We start from the raw sequence: 7,007 nt of genomic DNA on the forward strand, positions 1-7,007 counted from the left end.
GCCTCTGCTGCTGCCGCCGTCACCACCACCGCCAGCCACCGCAGGAACGCTAGCTTGGCTTCCGCTTCCTCTTGCTCCGCCCCTTCCTGCTATGTCAGCAAGTCCAACGGGGCATGGAAGATCTTTAAATCCCATAACCCTTACAATTCTTCAGAGTGTAATACTTTTTCAATTGTATTATACTGTGTACTATCCTTTAGTAGGGAGATTACTAGTATGGAAAAATTGAAAGTGCTTAATTATGAATAGCATGTATAGTAAAGAATATTGGACAAGATATGAGAAGAATTAAATTATAGCTGTACTTCTATATACAATATAAATTTATTTTGTTTTATTTTGGTAGAGCATTATCATTTCTTTGATGAAGGAACTTTTGGTGAGAGAATTCTTCTTAAAAATGCAGAGCAGCAACTCTTCAGCAACTTAAAGTCATTGAGAATGATTTGTATATCTAAGGATTAAGTAGTGTCTACAGAGTTATGTAGATAATATTTCAGAGACTAGAATTGAATCTTGTATCCTTTAGCACTCTGCCATTGTGACCAGAAGGTCTTTCCATTGGACTTGCAATTGATATGTTCATTGCCTTCCTAGATTAGAATGTGAGATCCTTGATAACAACTGTCCTTCTTTTCTTTTTGTGTCTCTAATGCTTAAAAAATTATTGAAGTTAGTAAGTGCTTAAAATGATTTTTCATTCAATCATTGATTCACTTATTCCTACCTCTAAGGCTGGCACTCCATCTACTACACCTCACTGCTTCTTCTGTTCATCAAAACAAAAGTAATTCTTTCAATGAATGATATTCCTAATTTAACATAACCAAGTTACTTATAAAACCATACATTGTAATGATGAAATTGACTTTTTTTTAAACTTGATGGCCCTGCCAGACTTCTGCTGTGATACAGTGTAAATGTCTTCATTTCCTTTTGGTTTCATATAAATGTTTTTTTTTTTTTCTCTCAAGTCCTATTGTAATGACTTGAAGGGGGGTAGGTTAACTAAATGGTTGGTTCCTGTGGCCAAAGGGTCAGGGGTTGATCAAATAAAGTGTTTGTAAGTTGACATGACTAAGAAATCTAATACTGGTAGAAGAACATGTTACAGGAAAGATAAAAGATCTGAGAGAACTCTGTGATATTTACCTTCTAAGACAAGATAATGTCAGTTAACTCACAATAGCACTATCTAATCCATAGCTTCCTTTTGACATCTATATCTGGCATATGCCAAATATCCTATCTCTCTCCTCCCCCACCCTCTTTTAGCATCATTACAGAAGTTGCTCCTTATGATCCAAATACTTTGTGCTCTTCTTGTCTAGGTTGTAATGATTTCTGGGATACGGTTCTCCTTATAGTAATTTCATAGCAGTGAAGAGATATCTAAATTTCTTCTCATTCGTTGCCTATTTACTGATACCCTACACAACAGTGACAAACCACCAAGTAACCAAGATGGAAGTTATATTTGGGAACTTCACTGTCAAGATGAAATAAGCAATAATTTATATATAATTATAGACACAAATCTAATACATGAGATTTTCTAGCTGTTTTTCCCTGTGGAAAGCATAAACCTTTGCTTCATTACTACTTGGGAATACCTTTTAAAAATTTTTTTCTTTCAAAGTTCGCTGATATAAGAGTGAACACAATGTACAGAAGTAGAGATTCATGCTAGAAAAATTGTTTCTCATATTTTAGGGTAGTGCGTAACATTAAGAGGGGAAAATGGAATGTGTTCCCCTTTATCAGAAAATGACATTAAAATTGTCTCAAATTCCAAACATCAATTAAGATTAACCTTTTTGTACACTTTCATTAGCAATTACCATTTGTGGATGCTTGTTGCCATTGTTAATTTCAACCGCTTCTTTCTTTCACACACAGAAACCAATTCTGAACTGACATGTCATGAAGTACCTCATAGACACCAGTAATAATATAATAGGCAGGCAGTAAAAAAAGGATTATTGTAAGATTGCTCCTAAAATTGTACTTTTTTTTCTTTCTGAGGGTAATCTTTCCTCCTTTCCTTTTAACTGACATGTCTGGCCATTTTCAAAATTGTTTTGAAAGAAAGAAGGGCAGGATTTTCATTTGAAATGAGCTTAATATTTCAGTTAGTTCAAGTAAGGAAATAGACAAAAGATGAAAATTCAAGTATTTTGAATCAACTATGCCAAATGTATGTGAGTATTTGTGTGTGAATGTATTTATTTATACATATATTCACACATACATATACATATATATATAATATATATAGTGTCAGAGTATATACCAAGAAATATACACTAATTTATGTAAATACATAGATAATAAATATATGTATGCATTTATTTATATTTATGTAGTTATATACTCACATATATTTTCTTATTTAATTATATAGGTAAACTATACTTCTCTCTCTCTTTCTTTCTCTTACCTTTCCACACACATTCACCCCACAGAAGAATAACAAGCCCCCACTGCCCCTACACAAAAAACTTTTAGCAGGGTCCTTTTTTGCATGTTACAATATTAGTTAACAACCAATCAATAGTCAATAAACATTTAAGTAATTCTCATGTGCTAGATGCTTTGCTAAGTGCCAGAACACACAAACAGGAAAAAGGCAATCATTCTGTCACAAGGCTTACAATTCAGTGAGGGAAGGGAATACACATATGAAAGTTAAAAAGAAAAAGAAGGGCTGACAGAAGTTTTCCTTCACAGTTATATGATGTTTGTGGACTCAAAAAAGAAGCAGAACAATTAGTGGGAAATGAAGAGATGGTTGAAAATTATGAGGATTGGGCACTTAGAGACAGAGAAACAAGAAGACACAGGCAAGGAGGAATTTGGGGTTCTGAGCAAATGTTGGTTTGTGGGAAGGCTAAAGGCTAATGTGACTTCCTGCAGTGTTACGACTTATTAACTTCTTTTCTGAGGGAAGCCAAGATGGAAGCATAGAAGAAGGAAATTCCATGAGCTCCCCCAACAACCACCTCACGTACCTATAAAATATGACTCTAAAGAATTTTTAGAGTTACAGAACCCACAAAGTGAAAGAGAGAAACAAATCTCCCAATGAAGTCAGCCTGGCAGGCCTACAGAAAGGGTCCATCACAGCATGCTTGGAGCAGAGTACAGTGCTGCATGAGCCACATGATTTCAGGAGACTGAATAACCAGCAGCTGTGGGAGTATCCAAAGTCTTCAACCCACAAATGCCAAAGAGCAATAAAAGGTCTGTTGGTACCTCTGTTGTAAAGGAAGGGTGTGGTCAGGCCAAAGGACCAGGGAGAAGTGGTGGAGGAGTCCCTGAGGCTGCATCTACTGCCCAGCACGGCTACCTCCAGAGCTCTTGCCATGGAGATTGTAGGGGGACCAAGTGGCCATCCAGAGGGTAAATGCAATTACTTTAATCTGCTTGGATTTGAATTGTGGTCTTGTGTGGAGGTCCTGGGGTGTGTGGCCAGTGGGCCAGAGCTTGTGAGGGCTTCAGAGAGGGCACAAAACTAATAGCTCTAGAAGCTGCAAAAACCTCAGTGATTTGGGACAAAGCTCTCTCTATTTTGTAAGAAGAGTTCTATCATGGAAAACAGTTCAAAAGTCAAATAAATTGATTGGCAAAATGAGCCAGAAGAGAAAGCAAAGAAAGCAGAGTAATAAAATCTTATATTCCTCTTTTGGGGGGAAAAAAAGGATCAAAGAATGGAATGGGAGGAAGACAATGAAGTCAAAACTCCAGCATCAAAAGCTTCCAAGAAAAATAGTAACTGCTTGCAGGTCATAGGGGAACGCAAAATTGATTCTGAAAATTAAGTAAGAGAAGTGGAGGAAAAATTGGAAAGTGTTGTGTTCCCAGTCCCAACTCCAGCCATGTCTTACCTTTTACCTGGTCTTCGGATTTCTCTGGCTTCTTGTCTCCAAGAAGAACTTACCCCCACAGAACACCCAGGGCATGGAAAGTATGATGCGAAGCTGTTTATTCGGTTATAGCAAGCAGGAACAGGCACAGGAACTAACTCACTTCCAGGCAGAACTGGAACTAACTGAACTCTCTCATTTCCTCTATCTCCCCTCATTATAAACCTTGCAGGCGCACACCTTGTGGGGCCAATCATGTTCTTTCCTGAGTATGTCGTATGAGACAATGGAGCAACGTCCTTCATGGAAGTACCTTAGGCACTGCTGCGCAGAGTATCACTCTGGCATCACTGCGCCAGAAACTCCCTTATCCCTGGTTGGTTAACCCCCAGGCAAAGCTGTCCCAACAACGTCCCTCAGAAAGCCATGTGCACCCCCTCCAGCCACCACACTGCCATATGAATGTGAGAGCCAATCGTGCACGCTCCTGAGTGCGGGGCAAAGGAGTATGTGTTAAGAGGAGTCCATGTTTATGGGGCATGCTCAGTGCCATGTCGGCCTTTCCAAACCCAGCAGAGTTGGCCCCCACACCCTGCGCTCAATGCCATGTTGGCCTTTAAGGCCCGGCAGAGTTGGTCTCCACATCTCCAAGCCCTTGCTCCTCAGAGGTCACATTCACACCCTCTGACATCTTGTGACTGCCTCAGCATCTCTTACACTCGCGGCTCTATCTGGAAAGAGAAAAGAAAATGATGCAAGAAAATCATGAAAAGCAAGTCAATAACCTGACTGGAGAAAATAACACCTTAAAAATAGACTAAATCAAAAGGCAAAAGAGGGTCAAAAAGCCAATGCTTTAAAGAATTTAAAGAATGCTTTAAAAAGCTGAATTTGCCAGGTGGAAAAGGAATTTCAAAAGCTTACTGAAGAGAATAATTCTTTGAAATTAGATTGTAGCAAAGGAAATCTAATGATTTTATGAGAAATCAAGATAATATAAAACAGATCCAAAAATGATAAGAGAGAAGGCAATTTGAAAAATCTCATTGGAAAAAAAAAACCACTAAGCTGTGAAATATATCCTTGAGTGATAATTTAAAAATTATTGGACTATTTGAAAGTCATGACCAAAAAAAGGACCAAGAAATAATTTTTCAAGAAATCCTCAAGGAATATTGCCTTGATGTTTTAAAATCAGAAGGCAAAATAAAAATTTAAGAATTTAGTGATTCCCTTTTGAAAAAGATCCCAAAAACAAAACTCCTAGGAGTATTATAGCCAGGTTCTGGTGTTCCCCCATCAAGAAGAAAATCTTACAAGCATCCAGGGAGGAGAAAAAAAAAATTATGATTGTGGAAACACAATCAGGATAACCCAAGATCTAGAAGACACTACATTAAGGGATAGGAGGGCTTGGATTATGACATTCCAGATGTCAACGCTGTGCTGATTCAAAACAAGAATCCTCTACCCAGCAAAACTGAGTAAAATGTTTCAGGAGAAAATATGGTCATTCAATATAATAGAGGACTTTCAAGCATTCTTGATGAAACACAGATATGAATAGAACATTTGATATTCAAATACAAGAAGAAAGGGAAACATGAGAAGGTAAATAGAGAAAAGAAATCATGAATAACTTATTGAAGTTGAACTATTTACATTCCTACATGGAAAAACTATAATTGTAACTCGAGACTTTTCTCAGTATGTGGATAGTTGAAGGGAATACATATGTCTGTGTGTGTGTGTGTGTGTGTACACACACATATATGTTTATATACATACATATAGGATTATATTGAGAGTATGTATAAATACATATGTGAGTGTGTAAAGATATGTGTGCATGTATATGTAGACATAGGGCACAGGATCAGTTGAGTAGGAAGGGATGATATCTAAGAAAAAATATTAAGAGGTGAGAGAGGAATGTAATGAGAGGAGAAAGGGAGAGATAGGGTCAATTATCTCATATAAAATTGGCAGAGAAAACTGTGACAATGGAGGGGAAGAAAAGGATGCCAAAAGGGAATGGGTCACACTTACTCTCATTGAACATGGCTTAAGGAGGGAATAACATACAAAATAATTTAGGTAGTTTAAGCTACAGGAAATTATGGGGGAAGGGGATAAGAGGAGGGATGATAGAAGGGTTGGTAGATTGGGGGAAGGGTAGTTCAAAGCACAAACTTTTGAAAAAGGATAAGGTCAAAGTAGAAAATATAATGAGGGGGGGTGGCATAGGATGAAGGGTATGATATTCAGTCTTTCACAGTATATCTGCTATGGAAATGTTTTGTGTAAGTACACATGTATAACCTATATTGAATTGCTTATCTTGCCAGTAGGTGTGGGTGACAAGGGAAGAAGGAAAAGAATTTTTAACTCAAAGTTTTAAAATCGAATGTTAAATTATTATTATTTTACATGTAACTTGGAAATAAGATATACAGATATGGGGGTATAGAAATCCCTCTTGTCCTACTAGAAAGTCAAAGGGGATATGGGGGAGGATATAAGAGATAGAAGATTGGAGGAAATGATGAAAATTAAAAATAAACAAAACAAAATAAGATGATATAAAAAAGAAAAATAAAAGGAAAATCTAAAGAAAAATTGCTGGCTAAGTAATGCAGGCAATTGAGCACTGGTCCTGGAGTCAGGAGGACATCAGTTCAAATTTGGTCTCAGACACTTATCATAAAAAATATCTATGTGACCTTGGCCAAGTCACAACCTCAAAAGTCCTTCCATACCCCCTCCAAAAAAAATGATGAGGTTTCTTTAAAGGGAAAATTGGGTAGTAATATTTTTGCTTTGCCATCCAATCAGAAGGAAGAGACAATTGAGAGTAATGAAGAAGTGTTGAATTTCAAAGGTGAAACAATCTCCATGATTTCTACTGTAGAGTTTATCCTGATATCCTTACAAATTGAAAAAAATGCAAGAAAGGCCCTTAGAAAAATGAGTCAAGCACTTGTTTTTAGTCTATGGTAGGAAAGGTAGGAATATTCATGTTGGGCAGATATGGATTGTAGTGATCTGTATCACTGAAACTTTCATATTAATGGAATCACAAATCGTTATGACTAATAGGTTCAAATGGATGTTTCAGTTGTGCAAAGAAACATCAACTTA

Source organism: Petaurus breviceps, unplaced genomic scaffold (genome assembly GCF_028583685.1).
Source record: "Petaurus breviceps papuanus isolate PSGF00001 unplaced genomic scaffold, PetGlider_PUasm1.0 90822, whole genome shotgun sequence".
In the NCBI taxonomy this organism is placed as follows: Eukaryota; Metazoa; Chordata; class Mammalia; order Diprotodontia; family Petauridae; genus Petaurus; species Petaurus breviceps.